Source organism: Channa argus, chromosome 6 (assembly GCF_033026475.1).
Source record: "Channa argus isolate prfri chromosome 6, Channa argus male v1.0, whole genome shotgun sequence".
In the NCBI taxonomy this organism is placed as follows: Eukaryota; Metazoa; Chordata; class Actinopteri; order Anabantiformes; family Channidae; genus Channa; species Channa argus.
The window spans coordinates 10,529,752-10,546,565 of NC_090202.1; the positions used below are offsets into that span (position 1 = coordinate 10,529,752).

Here is a 16,814-nt window from a genome sequence, read left to right on the forward strand (position 1 = left end):
CTTCTCTGTCTCTTTCTCTGTCTCATTCTTTTTCTACTCTTAATGGTGATGGGGTAGGCTCTTTAAGTGAGGCCCCTGATCCTCACTACTTACACACACTGTAACACTCCAACCTGATTTACATCCAGATTTTCTTGCTGGCTGGTAGGGGAGTAGTGAAGCAATTCAATGTTGATGGTGGAGGTGGGGGTGGGGAAGAGGTTCAGGAGCTTTATAGTGTCTGTCAGGATGAAAGAGGGTCCCCTCAGAGAGGCACCCTGGCACTGGCTGTGTGTGTGTGTGTGTGTGTGTGTGTGTGCGCGCGTGTGTGGGTGTTGTCGTCATTAAACATTTAACACCGCTCTAGTATGACAGCAGGCAACTTGGTGCTCCAGCAGCATGTTTTCATGCAAAATTTATTGAAAAAGACGAGCTGCTGTTAAAAGATCTTGTTGCTTTTCACCAGTGGCAAAGGGTAAGTGGATGATTGTGGGTCTCTGTGTGTGTGTTTACCCAGACTAGTGTACAGGGTCAGTAGGTCAGCTTTGCTGTGAGTGATCCTCTGCCTTTGTATTTACAGAGAGAACATAAGAGGTTTTTTTAAGAATTTAACAGCACTAAACTCTTCATTAAAAGAGGGCACTGAGTTAAATACTTTAGTAGTTCTCACCCTTGTCTGATGTACCCCCATAGCCCGATCAGATGTCCTCAAATATCAGCCCAGTAAATGATAAGTGGTGTGTTCCACGTGTTAAATTGACGTTAACCCGAACTACTTAACACTTTTAAATGATATAATACTGGGTATTGTTGCACTGTTTTTCAGACCTTCTAAACCTGGATATTTGATGTTCAGATCAGGCCTTTTTTCCTTTTTTATTTTTGTAGAGGATATAGGCAAAAAGTGATCTCTACATCTATTACTTAGGGTGCTTACCAGTTTAAAGAATCTGTTTCAAGTTCTCTGCTTACTCATAGATTTTTTTGACTAATTTGTGAAACAATGACATGCTGGCAGTTAATCATTTTTTGTGACAATAAATGTTATAAACAGCAGCATCACACAAATTTGTATTACTACTAGGATAGACATTTTCCTGCTAATCACAAATATGAAGCGCTTTTAAACCTTTTACTTTATTCAATTGAGCAAACTCTTGACATACCTGTCAGCAGTAACGAGTATTAGTATTGTTCATTATTGAACTCACAACTTATTTTTAATTTACAACTTCCGTGTGAGATGACCGGATGTTTTCTTTAAAGTTCTTTGTGGCTTGAGTCAGGAGTGGTTGATTTTCATTAATGCTGTTTATCGGTGTTTTTTACCTTTCTCTCTACATTAGAGCCGGAGAAACAAGGCTGCGTTATCTTAACAAGTGCACACCTGCCCCCAGGCAGATAATTGACAGAAGAATAATTTTAATGTAATGGCATTATTCACCTTATGTTCTGACCCAATTGTCACCTCTTATTAAAGACCAGAAATGTAGAGTCTGATCTTAACAGATTGGCATTTCTCCATAGAAGATGAGGTTTTTTGAAAAAAAAAAAGTATATACATTTTTTTTTTTTTTTAAGAAAGTGTTTCAAAAGGTTTTGGCTTCATTAAGTGCTGCAGTGCTTTAGGCTTTGATCAGGCTAGAAGGAGTTTGGTTTTAGAATAAGGATGAAAATCTCTCTTAATGTTCATGCACAGATACACATAAATGCATGTATTGTCACACTTGTCCCTTCCCTTTCCATGTCCAACCTCCTCAAACTTGACTCCTTTGTCCAAGAATTTGTCTGCTAGAAGTCATCATTCTTTCCTTTGAGTGTTCTGACCTTTGCTTTCTTCTATAACGGATCGTCATGGTAGTGGAGGAACGTGGATTGCTTGCCATACTCCACATCCTCAGTCAGAGAGGTCTGTCCAATTAGGCTGAACTCCTTGTCTGTGCAGGGTCAACGGAGGACTGTTGGTCTATCTGACTCAATTTAATGTCATTTGAGTGAGAAATAAGCAGAGGCTGGTCAGTGAAGAGAGAGCAGCACAGAGACCTCTCATGGCAGATGGGAGCCGTCTTTTCCCTGCACATGTAAAACTGGAGTTGGTATAATGAGCTTAGGGTTAAAGAAATGAAATGTCTGTCTGCCTTTCATTAAAGCATTTTTGATGTCTTTGTCTATGAAACAATTATTAAGTTTTTCTCTGTTAGCAAGGTCAGCATCCATTGTTCACGCCTGTGAAATAGCCTGTTTAGATGAGGGTGGACATCTTTTTTTTAAAGTCTTAAACATGAAGCATGTTTTTCTTGACATTAATGTCTAAGAGCCATCCCTACCACCCTGCCCATTTCCATCTCTTTCTGTGCATGTGATTGTTTAGTAATTCCTCTCATTACTGCGTTTTCCCTTGACAAGCTAAACAAAATTCAGCCTCACCACAGGGGTCCCGGCAGGACCCGCAGGCCACAGTTTGGCTAGCTGTGCTCCATTGCACAGCCTTAACCTCTGGAAGCCTAGATGCTGTGAGGCAGAGAGAAAATAAAACAAGACCCTAGACACAAGCACACACACACAAACACACACACACACACACACACACACAGACACACATACACCCTCAGTATGGTTGATTTTTCTCTCCCTCTTTACCTCACTCTGAGGAAATGATTGTCTGCTTCTTTGCCTCTGTTGAACATCTAACAGCTCATTAGTGTTGGTAATACACAGAGAAAGAAAGTGTGTTTGTGTGTGTTTGCGCAAATGTAGCCCCTGCCTGCGGCATCCTCTCAGCCTGTTGGGAGTGCGTGTATGGGTGGTGTGGATGGGACCACTGGCTGTGTATGAATGTGTTTGTCTCCACTCTTGCAGGACTCTAGGCTGTGTCTGGCTCTGGGAGTGGGTCTGGGGAGGTAAGAGAGACTTCAAACGGCGTCCTTGGAAGGTTAGGATACACTCACATTGACTTAAATCAGTGAGCTGTAAGTGTGTGTTTTATTTGTGTGTGTGTCAAGGGAGGTAGCCTAGTGGCCAGGAGCAAGATGAGATGTGGGTGAAGCTGAAGAGCAGTAGGAGTCTCTCTGTGAGTGTGTGTCTGTGTTTGGGAAGGGGGCTGGGTGGTTGCATAAGGGTGGGTGAAAGAGAAGTGATGCCGACATGCAAAAGGTGGGCAAAGTGCGCTCACACACAGACAGGCCCCATTAGAAAAACACGTGCAAACACAAAGCAGTGTATTGTATTCTTTCATGCAGATAATGGCCACAGTTTTGATGTAAAAGGGCCATATCAACTCGTTCTTCAGTAAATGGACATATATTTAAACGAGACAGACAAATGCCTTGTTGAGACATACGCAGTTATGCAAGACAAACCTGCTTTTGCCACTGGTCTGAATTGGTTCATAAATATCATATGGCTTAACTCCATAACTTTGCTCCAAACCGGACAGTAACACAGTAAATTTGAAATAGAATTATTATAGAATTGCTTTAATTTAAAGTACGTATGCAACTTCTAGCCCTACAACATATTGTCTCAGCATTCAGACGACCCTCTTTTAATGTGAAAGGCTTATAAATACTGGCCTGTCTCGATACGTGACTTCAGATTGCTTGGAATTACCTGATATACTCTCAAATGGAAAAGGATTGTGGACATGAAATATGTAAGTGTGCAGATGTGTGTTCGGTCTATGATCATGACCAAATGCTGACATTGATAATCGGGTTAACCTGAAACCAATACCAGTATTGGATGTCGGCTCTGATACTGCCCTTGTGTACTCGTACTCAGAATTCTGATACAGCACTCAATAATATGTTAACATGTGTTACTTGAGCAGGTAGGTGAAGGTGGAACAATGTCTGTCTTTTTGAGGTGTTTTAAGATGATGATAAAAGTTAATCAGCGACAACTTCAGGGGATCTACAGTATCTAGAGCTTTACCAGAAGTTTGCTTTGTTATTATTCTTCTGTAGACTCTACAGTCCATGACCTCCATCAAACATCTTATCTCAAATCTTTGCCTTTGTCTTTTTATTTTATTTTTGTCCTTTTCAGCAAAGTTGCTCTCTTTTTAAAATATTGCTTAGTCATATTAGTTTTGGCAGAAGAACAGGCAGGATTTGTAGATTTGTCTACCTCAGATCTTCCAGTTGTCAGGTTTGTGCTCCTTCCAGACTGTTAGAGAGTACACATCTCTTACAAGGAATGAAATGGAGTTTAAGTGGGAACTGTCCAATCTTTAAAGGTCTTAGTTTGTCTTTATTTGCGTCCCATGCTACTATTTGGACCAGCAGTGTCTGCCAGTATCTCTCATCAGCGTAACTGTGCAGTTGACTCATAATAGAAGCACAACAGTTTAGTACTCGTATCGGTACTGGGTATTGGAAAGTACACAAATTTAAAAACTTGTACGTGCTGTGTTAAAAAGTGATATTGAGACATGGCTAAATTATAATGCATTATTTATGTTTTACTGTGGGAAATCAGGCCAGATTTTAGGGTCTGGGCCTTGAAAGTGATAAACTACTATTTTTCTTAATGGCAGTGCCTGTTTTGTTTTTTTTTATCTGCCCTTTTTTTTTTCCAAAGCATGCCAAAATAAAAAAAAAAAGGCCATTGGTGAAAAAACTTTTTTCTTGGTTTTTGATAGTACCCCATGACAGATTAAACAATGAATAATGAAATGCTGACCTGAATTTAATAGAAAATTTGGGGTAAAATACATTTATGTGGCTAGATTGAGGCTGCTGCAGTTTGTTACAGATTCAGGTAATTAAGCAACACTCTTAGGCATGTGTGCTACAACCAAATAAGAAATTGAAAAGGTGAGAACTTTAAAATGACTCAGGTGTTGTAAGGAAACCTACTGAATGACACCAGTCAACTTCAATTATGATTCTAAGTATTAGATTTAATATGCTTACATAATAGACTTACACATTTGAGCATTTAATAAGAAAGTATCAGAAAAGCTTAGGAGCAGCTGACAGAATCATAGATTGGCAGCTTTTTTTGTTAGTTACTGTATGAAAGTCTGTCTGTGTCTAGCTGACCTACGTATCCCTGTGCTCTGTGTGCACATTTGTTTGTGTGTGTGAGAGGGAAGATCTGGCCACTTTTAATCTCAGGAGAGACACCCCAAGTGAGCGATAGAGAGCTGTGACAATCCACTTAGTGCACTCTGTAATCTGTTTAACCATTTAGTGAGTTGCTAAAGGAATATGCAAACCTTCACACGCATTTAAAAAAAAACAAACTAGACGTGCTGCAGGTTTTTGTGTTGCACAGGACAGTATGCCTTCTGAACTGCATAGCGTTTTAGCCCTGTAAGACGTTCAGATTTGTGTTGTGTGTTGATGTGTTTGAGGCCTGCTGTAGGCACTGACAGAAGCCAGGCCTGGAGCGTGATGACAGAGACCAGACCCGGCCAAATAGAAGATCCCCCAATCCAATTACCCTGTTCCTCTCTTTTATTTTCAGTCCCTCTCCTCTTTTTACGGCCCTGTCTTAGCAGGAGCTACTGATGGCAACCCTGGCTGCTGTTGAAGTGGCTCGCCGTTCTGCTTTATGGATCAGAAAAGGATGCAGGCAGGATTATAAGCAGCAGGTTATGAGCAGCAAACATGACAGGCCAGCTCCGATTTAGGAGGGTTATGTAAATGTGCTTGTCTGCAAAATATGTTTTTCTGCCCTCAGTATTTTCCCTCTCTCACTGGAAAAAAACTAGGTAGTTTGCTTTGGAGGAAGCAGAGTGGTGTTGAAGGCAGGGAGGGGAGCTAAAAGAGAAGATTGTTATGGAGAATGATGTGTAAAAGAGACACACCGTTAATGTTTAATTTTCTCCAGACTCTAGTGCTTATTCATCTGCACCAGGGGCAAGGAAAGGTGTTGACTGAAGTCTTCATGAGAGACTGAGAGTGAGAATACATTATAGAGAGAGATGTTCTTCTTTAGTTGGAAAGAGCAGACAAAGTAACATAGAGAAGGGAGAGAACAATAGATAGACAGGGAGAGGAGCAGACGAGAGTTTTCAGTTAGTGGAGAGTACCTTTCGTCATGCATTTGACCTCTGCTGCTCTGAGACAGAAATACAGCTCCGCGGGTCCTGCCTAATGGCATTGATCATTACAAGAATACCTGCTTTAGACTGAGTAAACAGCATTCCAGACATACAGTTAAGTACTATGACTCAGTTGTGGAAGTAAATATTGCCTGAGAGAAGCAAATAATAATGATTCTCAGTCAAGGTTTCAAATCACCAGACATTTTCACAGTGTTTTCTTTTACACCGAAATGAGCTGAAACAATAGAGTTACGAGTGCAGTTACCAATCACACAAGCGACAGCGTATTTGTGTCACTGATAGTTTGTGGTCTCACACAGCTCGTATTGAACACTGAGTCACCGCCAGAAATTTATGAAGCCATGAAGTCTCTTCCCTTTCCCTTCCTGCCTTCCTCCCCTCTTATTCATTTAGCCTGCCACTTTTTCAGCTGAAGTTTAGATCTCTGTGCCGATGTTTAATTCATTTGTACTAATGTCTCACTCGCTCCTGCTGTCCTTCACTCTCAAGCGCTCTTTCTTGCTCTCTCGCCAGCTAGCAAGTCAGTTCTCTAATATAGTTATTTTACCACATGTCTCGCTCATTCTACCTGGAACACTCGCATACACGGCACAGTCTCTTCTGCAGTCGACTTTTTGCCACTAAGGATCAAACAGTTTTATTACACTTATTAGCTCTACATGCATGTCATAAATGGCAAATGTCAGATAATGTCCAGTTTGTAAATTCAAAATACTAATGGCTTCTAATTGGTTTTCATTGAATCCTAAATTTGGAAAAGAAAGTTTGTATTACAATAACCTAAGATCACATTATTATTGAGTTAGTGCCAGTATCATGGCGATGCCCGTCCCTCACTGCTATCAGTGGACTAAAAACACAATTAAAGTCTAAAGCTTTACTCTTTGAGTCTTTTCTTTCTTTACAACTTACATCCATCTTGGTTTCCTCTTTCTATCTTACTATCGCCGATCCTTGCTTTTGTTTATTTTTCTCATTTTTATTATGTGCCCCTTACCCTTTCTGTTCATGCCTCTCTCCATGCCCAGATCTGACAGCATGGAAAGTATGTACAGTTTTGTATAAATATCGTGGGCACTGCTGTCTAATCAACGCAGTGAAATAATTCACTTCCTCTGCTCTAAATACACACTCGTCGATGCAGGCTGACTGAAATCTGTCAGTGCTGAGCTGTATATGGAAAATGTTTTTAGGGAAAATTTCAGAAAACGAAACAGAGTAGCAAATCACCTTGTTAAAATTTCCAACACATATTAATCAGAATGAATAATGCTGTTAGAGCCAGTGTTATGGCATGCACGCTTTTGCAGCCATACACACACACGACAATTAGTGTATGTTGAGTGTGCTTTTGGGAGAAAAAGTTTCTATGTGGTCATACTGCAGGCATCTCTGATCTATAGAGAGTGTTTTCATGCAGTTGGGCTGTGTATCATTTAAACTTTTTGAATAATGCTGTTTCTTTCTGTATTCTTTCGGGTTCTTTGCTTTGAGAAATATAAATGTTTTTCTACAAAACAATTTTAATCATTTAGCAAAATACGCTGAAGTTCTCAAGCGTCTAGCAACAAATTTTGTTTAATGGTTTAAAGTGTTTTTTTTTTTTAAAAAAAAGCTCTTATTTGATTAGAGTAAGTAAACAAGACTAAAAATCTGACCAAACATTTATTGCCAACACTAGGTGTTTGATAGTTGCTATTTAATGCCTTTAAAACATTTTGTGCCTTCAAGTTTTGAGGTCTAAACCTCGGCCCTAGTGTTGAGTGTAAAAGAATACATTCAGGTCTTTAGACTAGGATTTTATTTGCAAGGTGTCATGTGAGCTGTAGCAGTCACTCTATCCCAGGCCCCTGTGTATTTCTGTGTGTGTGTGTGTTATTCTTTGCTGTGCTTCTTCATCAATTTGCATTAGTGTAAGACTTGGGTTAACTTTTCTTTTTACCACTTTAACTTCAAGTGTACAGACACACACACGTACACACGCCTGACATCTCTCCCTGTAGGCCAAACTGCAGAGTGCTTGGGGCCATGTTGTTTTGTCTTCTGACAGACAGACAGAAAGGGGGGGGGGAGACTTACCCTGGCCAATGAGTCCACCAGTTTGGCACCACAGGCACAGAAAAGAGGGCAATCAGTGTACGAAGAGAAGTGGAAAAAGGTGTGTAGAAAACAGTGTGTAGATGATATGAATAGCAATGTATGTGGCGTGTCTCCCTGGACCCTGATAACCTGCAGACCAGAGCCCAGTCCCTGTGACAGGCTGGCCTTTGTGGCCACTTTATCCCGCCTGTACACTTGTAAGGTAGAGCCGGGATAATCGCACCTAATCTAATTAAGGCTAAAGAGGGCCATGACTGAAGCTAGCCAGAAGCAGACTGGGAGCGCATACACACAGACACACACACACACACACACACACACCTACACACACACACACACACACACCAACAAACACAGCCCAGCAGCAAAATCCTGTTTGCATCAGAAAAATAAGGTTGTCATATTGATTATGCAGATGAGAGAATAACGGGAGCTAACTGCCTCTCAGCCAGCCGGTTAGAGCTGACAGAGGCTAAAGAGAGGGATACAGAGAAAAGAAGAAAGGATTAGAACAGGTTTATGTTCTGTTTCTATTCTACCATTTTGTATGTACCTCCTTTTAGTTTCAGAATGGCATTGTCATCACTGCCACTTTCTCATTTAGATGGTTGAATGTATTAAGTGGGAAGTTTTCATAGAAGGATGACTCCTAATATACAATTAAATGATTGAGATCAAAAAAGGGTTACAGTAAATGTCATTAAAATTTAAATCATAGTTTTTTTACAGGACCATTTTAACAAAAAACGTAAAGTGCAAAAGTTTATGGTTTTGCAACATGTGCAGCATCAGTTTAAAGTGTACAAACAGTAAACAATATGCTAAGAGAAGGACTGTGATAGATCCACATCTTTCTGTGCTTTGGTAGTACTGCAAATAACAAACCATTGACTAATCTATTAACTAGTCAGTTTTTAAAAACGTAATGAAGTTGGGCTCTCAAAGCTTTTGAGAGCCCACTGAGATGGTTCTTTAAATGTTATGTTTTGGCTTAGTTGGATCCAAAAAGTGTTATCAAAACTGTTAAATTTGAAAAATAAGCAGTGAAAATATCATGTTTGTTTGACTGGCAATATTAAAGGTTTGGCCTTTTTCCCTGATCTAACCATAGCTGACTAATTGTTATGTAGTACAGTTACATGTTGTGAGTACATGGCTATTAACAAATCGTTTGTGCAAATATGTGCATGCCTGTGTATGTGTACACACTTGGCTTCAGGTGTGTCTGTGTGTGTGTGTGTGTGTGTGTGTGTGTGTGTGTGTGTGTGTGTGTGTGTGTGTGTGTGTGTGTGTGTGTGTGTGTGTGTGTGTGTGTGTGTGTGTGTGTGTGTGGAGCCAGCCGGCAGCCAGATTGCTATTTCCCCCACTGCCCCTATAGAAAGGCCTGGGTATTCTCCGGATGAGGCTGTGATGTACAATTGAAGGGCAGGATTGAAACTGATTACCTTGTTAACTCCTGGCACCCGCTGGCAGCTTGAAATAAACCTGAGCACCAGGGCCCGATTTGCAAATGAATTACCTCTCGCCTGGCCCTCCCCTTCCCCTCCCCTCCCACCATTCCCCTGTCTTCCTCCCTCAGTCTCTCTCTTTCTCTCCCTCATTCTTTTCCTTTCTTTTTTGTCCGTTCAGTGCCAAGATCATCTTTTTATATTGTGCCATGACAGATGCTGGGCTGGGCTGCCATTGTTCCCCATCAGTTTTTCTGGGAGCCAAAAGATTTCCACATGTGATTTTAACACAAGCGTCCCCCCTGCCATACAGCCCAGTGCGTTTTTCTTTGTGTACCAGTACTGCAATCTACAGAGTTCTGGATCAGGCGGAAATGTTGGGTAGTGTCATTGTCTCCATTTCAATAATGGAGAGGTATTTCTCTGATTAGGAAAGGTTCTAATTGGGAGGTATGAAAAGGGCCGCCGGATATTGAAGAAACCACAGGGAAATTGATTGCTCTCCGTTACTCCCTTTGCCTTTTCTCTCGCTGTCTTTGTCCTGCTCTCCCTCTATGTAACACACTAAAAAGAAGTCAATTTCCTTTAAAACTTGGCCCTAGGATTGAATTCCCTTCAGCACTGAGTAGGTGTGTATAAGCTGAGAAGAGGTAGATAGGGGCAGTCCATAGGGAGACGCGCTCAGTCTGTGATGTTTTGTGTGTTTAAATATGTGTGTGTGTCTGTCTGTGTGTATATGTAGGTTCTGTTTGTCTAGCCTCGGAATGAGTTAAAGATGGCTTCTCAACTGTGCCCTACTGATGCTCAATTCATTATATTTTTTTATATCAAAGTCAAGATAAACATTAGCCAAATTGTAAACACAAGTATCTGGCCTTTCTTTGCCTAATCTCGATAACATAATTTCAGTGAAAACAATCAACCCTCATCCATTCAGGATACAATTACTGGTGGTTTGACTACTTGTTAAAATCTCACTTCCTCTTTCACCTCTCGTTAATAACGTCAATTATGCTTTTGATGGAGAGTGCTAATTGTTCAGTGTATTATCCTGCTACAAAGTTAGTAAGGAGTGTCAGCAACTTACATTATGTTGTGTATTTTTGGTCTAGAAGTACTTTTAACACAGTAGCCACAAAACATGCTATTTAATTACATGACATTGCGTCACATTTTACCTTAAAGGGAAACAGAAAGCAAACTGTGTGTTTATTTGTGTTGTCCATTTCCAGGTGACAAATATGGGCTATATATGAACAGGTGTGTGTGTGTGTGTGTGTGTGTGTGTGTGTGTGTGTGTGTATAAAGAGAGCAGAATGGCCAGCTATAAATCAACTTCCCCCTTTCTGGTTCCTCCCTTTGTGACTTTTTACTGACTGTACTTAATATGAACTGCTTAATTTGTTAGGCCCACTTTTAATAGACTGCTTTTCTCTGCCATTCTGGGATTATGCTAAAGTAGAGCCCCCGTCATTGAAAAGGGGGGCATCTTATGTACCCCTGAATGTATGTGTGGATGTGTCTATGTACATGCATGCTGAATTACACACAAAGCATAGACGCATAAGTCTGTGTTTTGTTCCCGATTGTGTGTTCTGCATGGAAGAGTGACAGCCTCTGACTTGCCCCTGCATTATCCCTTCCTGTGAGTCTGTGTGTCTCCCTCCAACCCTCCTCTTAGCCGTATAAAGGTAGCTCTGATAGTACACACACAAGAATACAATTTCAATTTCAATTGGCAGCCCTGTTAAAAAGGAGCAATGGAGATGGCAATCAGGCCTGAGGGAAAGCTAAGCTCATGTATTATTTTGTGTGCATGTGTGCGCATGTGTGAGTGTGCGCATCTATCCCCTGTCGCTTGACTGCTTAATATCAAGCTTTTGCCTTCAATTAGTTAAACAGGCAGATGTCACCAGTGTGGACTGTGCATTAGTGTATTGTGTGTTTTAGTAGTGTGTGTGTGTGTGTGTGTGTGTGTGTGCGTGCGTGCGTGTATGTGTGTGTAAGAGAGTATGTGAGTATGCTTGCTCTGATGTCCCCATCACATTGACTCTTTAATAAATATGCCTGCCATTCTATCAGCAGTCAAACAACATATGAATGCTCAATGACACGCTTGACAAGGCATGCAACTGTGGCAAATGGGGCCCTCGTGCACACACAAGCTTATGAATGATGTCTCTTTCATTGTATTACAATGCCCTGTCTTCCCTTTCCACCTTCTCTTTTTAACTTCTCTCCTCACCATCTGACTGATAACAGGTTGGGAGCTGAGAGGTTTTTGTTATTTTAAATGTTATTACTTGAACAAAAAACAAAACCAAAAAAAATGTGTAGGAATTTCCCAATTGAAAAGGTTACGTTTTTGGACAGTTTAATTCTTGATTTATGCTTAGTATAAATTTAGATAAAATGAGACAACTATTTGAAAGTCATCATTGTGATTTAGCACAGAGGAGTGTGCAGTTAAATAGTGCTTCATAGATCATTGCAACACCTTGTGGTTCAGTAGAGTTAGTGACTTTTAACGATCCACAAGTCTTATAATTAGTAAGCAAAATACTATCAAATCTTGACACAAACAGCCATTGTTAATTTTAGTTTTCATTACAACAATAATAAAGTAAAAATGAAGCCTGCCCTAACTGCCCTCACCATAGCATTGCTAGTAAAGGACAATTAAGTTGGGGCTGTCACACACAGGGGCCAGTTAAAGGTGTAATGCAGCCTGTGGAGGCCTAATATTACATTTTATACCTGTCTAATAGTGGACAGTGAAAGGGTTAAACGTTCACCACACAAGAGCAGGCCTGAGAGGTAATGCATGGCTGATGAGTGCTGGGCTAATGGGCACCTCTGTTAGCTGGAAATCAAATGACTGCCTCTGCATTTTAAGTCTCTCTGTTGCCTCCATTGACTGACTAAAGATATTCATCTCTGCTGTGTCAAGGAGTGGGGAAGAAGAGGAGGAGGAGGAGGAGGAGGAGGGGGGGGGGTTCAAGTAAAGAGAAGAAGAGAAAGAAAAAGATAGGGGTGAATGAGAGAAGTGGAGGGCAACTTAGAAGAACCTGAAGACCTAATGCAATTATTAGAAACTTGACCACGAATGACAACTCATCTGGTGCTGCCCCTGTAATTAATTGTCTGCTAGCAAGAGCACAGGGGTTTGGGAGGGTGAGGGTTGAAAAGGGTGCCGGCGAGCGGAGGAGAGAGAGGAGACAAAGAGAGGCAGGCATGTGATTGGGAGAGGGCAAAATGACAGGTGAGGCGAGAGACTGGGAAGGAGATGAGGTAAGATGAGGCAACCGTTTAAAGATCCTCATTAGAGCTCAAGAGCCAGAAAAGGATTTGGACATGGTGAAGCAGAACATGTAGCGTGAGTGATAGAGGCAGTAAGAATGCACAGAGGGGACGACAAGCAAAAGTAAAGGATTCGAAAGGATAAAAAAGGGAGAGGAGGGGGGAAAAGAGCTGGAATGAGAAAGCAGAAATGCAGACAGTGTGATGGATCCAGTGGCCCTGTTAAATTGGTCACTATTGACCTTGCCAAGGCTCAGTTTAACACTCACACTTGTTTGTCCAGCTTTACTTAATTGACCTCAGATAACTAATTACTGTTTCCTGGAAAAACAGTACATTCATCTCTCTCTCCCTCCGTCTCTGGCCCCTGCCCCACCCAGATTCACTCTCAATTCTCTATCAGGCTGTTTTACTGGCTAAAATGTCAGATTTTTTTTAATTTAATTTCATTCATTTAAAAAATGCCAGGCTTAGCAACAACTCTTTGTATGTTGTATATTAACAATATTAACTATGCAGACTGCCCTTTTTTCATTTGCAGTTCTATGCTTCTCCTGCTCCTGTGTCATAGAGGCATTTTCACATTATTTACTCTTTTCTTACTCTCTTCTCTAATGTGTTTTTTTTTTTTTTTGGCATAAATTTTGGTAAAGTTAATTCTTAAGATCAGAATCCTCCACAATGCTGCTATTTATTTGTAAAGTAATGCATTTACTAGTAGCTTTTCTTTTAACTTCAATTCTTTTACACTTTCTCAGGCACTTGCCATTTTTAGGTCACATAGAACCTAACCCATATCATGGACCTCAGGTGTAAAAGCAGTGTTTGACAAGATGCCTGCCCTGTGTAAATCATTTAAATATCTAATTTTGAAAGTAGGGCTGCAAATTTTAAGCAATTTTAATAAGATTTTAACCACCGATCTATGAAACTGCGAAAAATACAAAACTCCCCAGTCGGCAAGGTATTTACTGGAAATTTGCATCTTGTTCACCCTAGCTGATGGCAGTTCAAATATTCTACTAGATATTTCAGTGATAACCAAACACTGTTGCCCCAAGTATCAGTTCAATAAATCATTCAGCATTTCCTACCAGTCGTAAATGCATCTAATATTATTTTGTACTGGGCAATGCCACTTATGCATCCCATCATATACATTATGTGTTAATTAGGCACACCAAAGTGAAAGTGCTGTTTACCCTAAGCATCCCCATCCCAAGGCTTTGATGCTGACACTCAAACCCCCGGTAACCAAGACTTATACTGTAGATGTTGGTGAAGGCTCTCAGTCATCAAGTTTTGGAAATTTGGAGTTGGAGTCATGTCAACTGGACTTCTTTGTCCTTGGTTGGAATTGTTTTGCTGCTCATCCAAGTAGCATCTTGAGTCTGAGGAAAGTTGGGTAGGGGATCTAGTTGTATACTCCAGCCCCATTCTAAAGAAGCTTGTGGATGACTTATAAAATGTTTCCATCCAAGAAGAAAGTCCAGTTTATATGACAGGACCTCCAGACAAGCCTCTTGGGAGTGTTAGCTAGCTGAACAGGACTGCTAAAAAACTACTGCTCTGTAACATTTTACTGCAGTGTTCACTGTGCAGTGAACATCGTGATCATGTTGACACTTATTTCTTTCTTGGATACCTAGAAGGTATGTTTTATGAACTGTGTGGCCTCAGTGGGCATTCGGGCAAATACTTACTATTAAGCAGTAAAAAGGACTTTCTTGTTATAGAAGCAGGTGCTGAAGATAATTACAATTATAATTACGATTACAAGAGATACATTGTACATCCGCATCTATTGCATTGCTGGTTATAAGAATATATATAAAATTATTAACAATTAATTGGTAGTCAATTTACATCCCTCGGTTTGACAAACTTGACTCAGGACACAATTACATGTGCCATTTTATAAAGAAGATATTTTGATACAGCAGAAAAAACACAGGTGCATATGATAAAATGATTGATGAATTTCATCTAGCTGCTCCACTTTCAGAGTCTTAGTATTATTCATTCTGGCTCTTTGTCACAATGTCATAGCTTACCGGGACACTTGAACAGAAAAGAGCCTTCAATAATGTTCTTAGTAACACCTGAGCTTTTCTTACTATGACAATTCAAATGTTGTCTGTGGTTAAAAAACATTTTGGCAGACTTCTACTTAAAGTGGTTTACATTTCATGCTTAAATGTCCTTTATTGGGGACCCGAGGAGGATCAAAAGAATGAACTACCAACTCGATCAATCTGCTCTATTATATCACCTATGACAGTGCCCGGTCTCTCCATGCATACCGTAGGAAACAAACTAAAATGGGTGATCTTACTGCCAAACCTTGTTAGCATAGTATCACACATCAGTCTGTTCACTTCATAGTGGCTTTCCTCATCCCTCCCACCCTGCTGCTGTGTGCCAGGGCTATAATGTGCTTCTATGGTTGTAGTAAGCAGGCCACTGTGTCTCTGAGGCCTTGTGCTACACCACCATTACTATCTGGCCTGCCTCCACTACAAATTGGATGAACAGGCACTGACACATTTTCAATATTATTACATTAAACCAAGTGGATTTTGATTGATAACCTAATATTGGCCTAATGCAAAACATCAATCATGGCAAGTATATTAATTATTTAATATTGTGGCGTAATTCAGAAATCGATGCTGCCTCTGTGTTGAAGGCACAGAGTATAGAGGGAGGGAGAGAGGGAGATAAGGAGAAAACGAAAGCTCTGTCCCTGAAGACCACAGCAGATTATATGATGTTTTGAAAAGAGAGATGAGGATTTAAAATGGCCTGTGTGTGTGTGTGTGTCTGTGTGGGTGTGAATGTGAGTCTAATGGACCGGGCAGTCCCTTTGGCCCTGTTGCGGACAGCACTGTACAACTTGCCCTTGATGAAGCCAGGACAATAAATGAAAGAGCTGGAGATTAAATGCAAGTGCAGAGCTTAATAAAGGCTAAATTCAGAATTTAAAGACAAAAAGAAAGATGTGGTTATAAAAAGGAGTACAAGGGGGGGGGGGGGGGGGGAGAAGAAGCAAAGGTAAATGCTTAGAGGAGGAGGGATCGAGCGCTACGTCTCCCCTGTGTTAGATTGTTTCTCACTAATTGCGCTTCATTAGTGGATTACACACACTGTCACCACGGTAACAAATGTCTTGCTGTCTGGTTGCTCGGTGCCCGTCATGTATAATGAATGTGGCGGGGTGTTTGTCAGAATGTAATGTAATTACAGCTAGATGAAGTTTGCCTTAAGTGGTTGACTTGTCTGCATGTGGCTCACTGACAGAGCACAGAATAAACAAGCAAACATCTTTTCTTCATGACTTTTTTCTCTCTTTCTAGTTCTTTCCTGCTTTTGTTAATATTTCTGTTCATCATGTCCGTCATCACTTCATAACATTATTTAGAAATGTTGATGATGTGGGAATGGCCTAGGTTTGTGGTCACACTGTGTATGGGACATGACCTGATGGATGGATGGATAGATGGAGGAATAAAGTATGGGTGGTGGGGTGAGATGGCTTAGACAGTATGTAATTTTAGAGATGGTGTAGATTTACACTGTGATTCTGCTGCTTGCATTAGCAACTGAAGCCTGTCGATAAGCCTACCTACCTTTCCGTACATACACACACACACACACACACACACACACACACACACACACACACACACACCACGGCCAGGATGAGGTTGTCAGTAATGGGGGCCAGAGTTGGGTGGGGGTGGGACTGGGGACACGGGCTGTTTGTGTTCTCTTGATCTTTTGATTTCCACTGCTGCAAATTTGAAATGTGCCAAAATTGCATCTATTATTTACTGCCAATTTGCTCTTTTTAAAACTGACTGCTCCCCCCTTATCCTCCCCCACTTCCTCAGCTCTCCATTCTGCTGTTG

General features: G+C 40.8%; 1 protein-coding gene across 2 annotated transcripts in view; it reads left to right on the forward strand.

Moving 5' to 3' along the window:
* rsrc1 (arginine/serine-rich coiled-coil 1) overlaps positions 1–16,814 on the forward strand; it is a 118,230-nt gene that overhangs the window by 23,813 nt on the left and 77,603 nt on the right. The gene's annotated exons all lie outside the window — the stretch shown is intronic.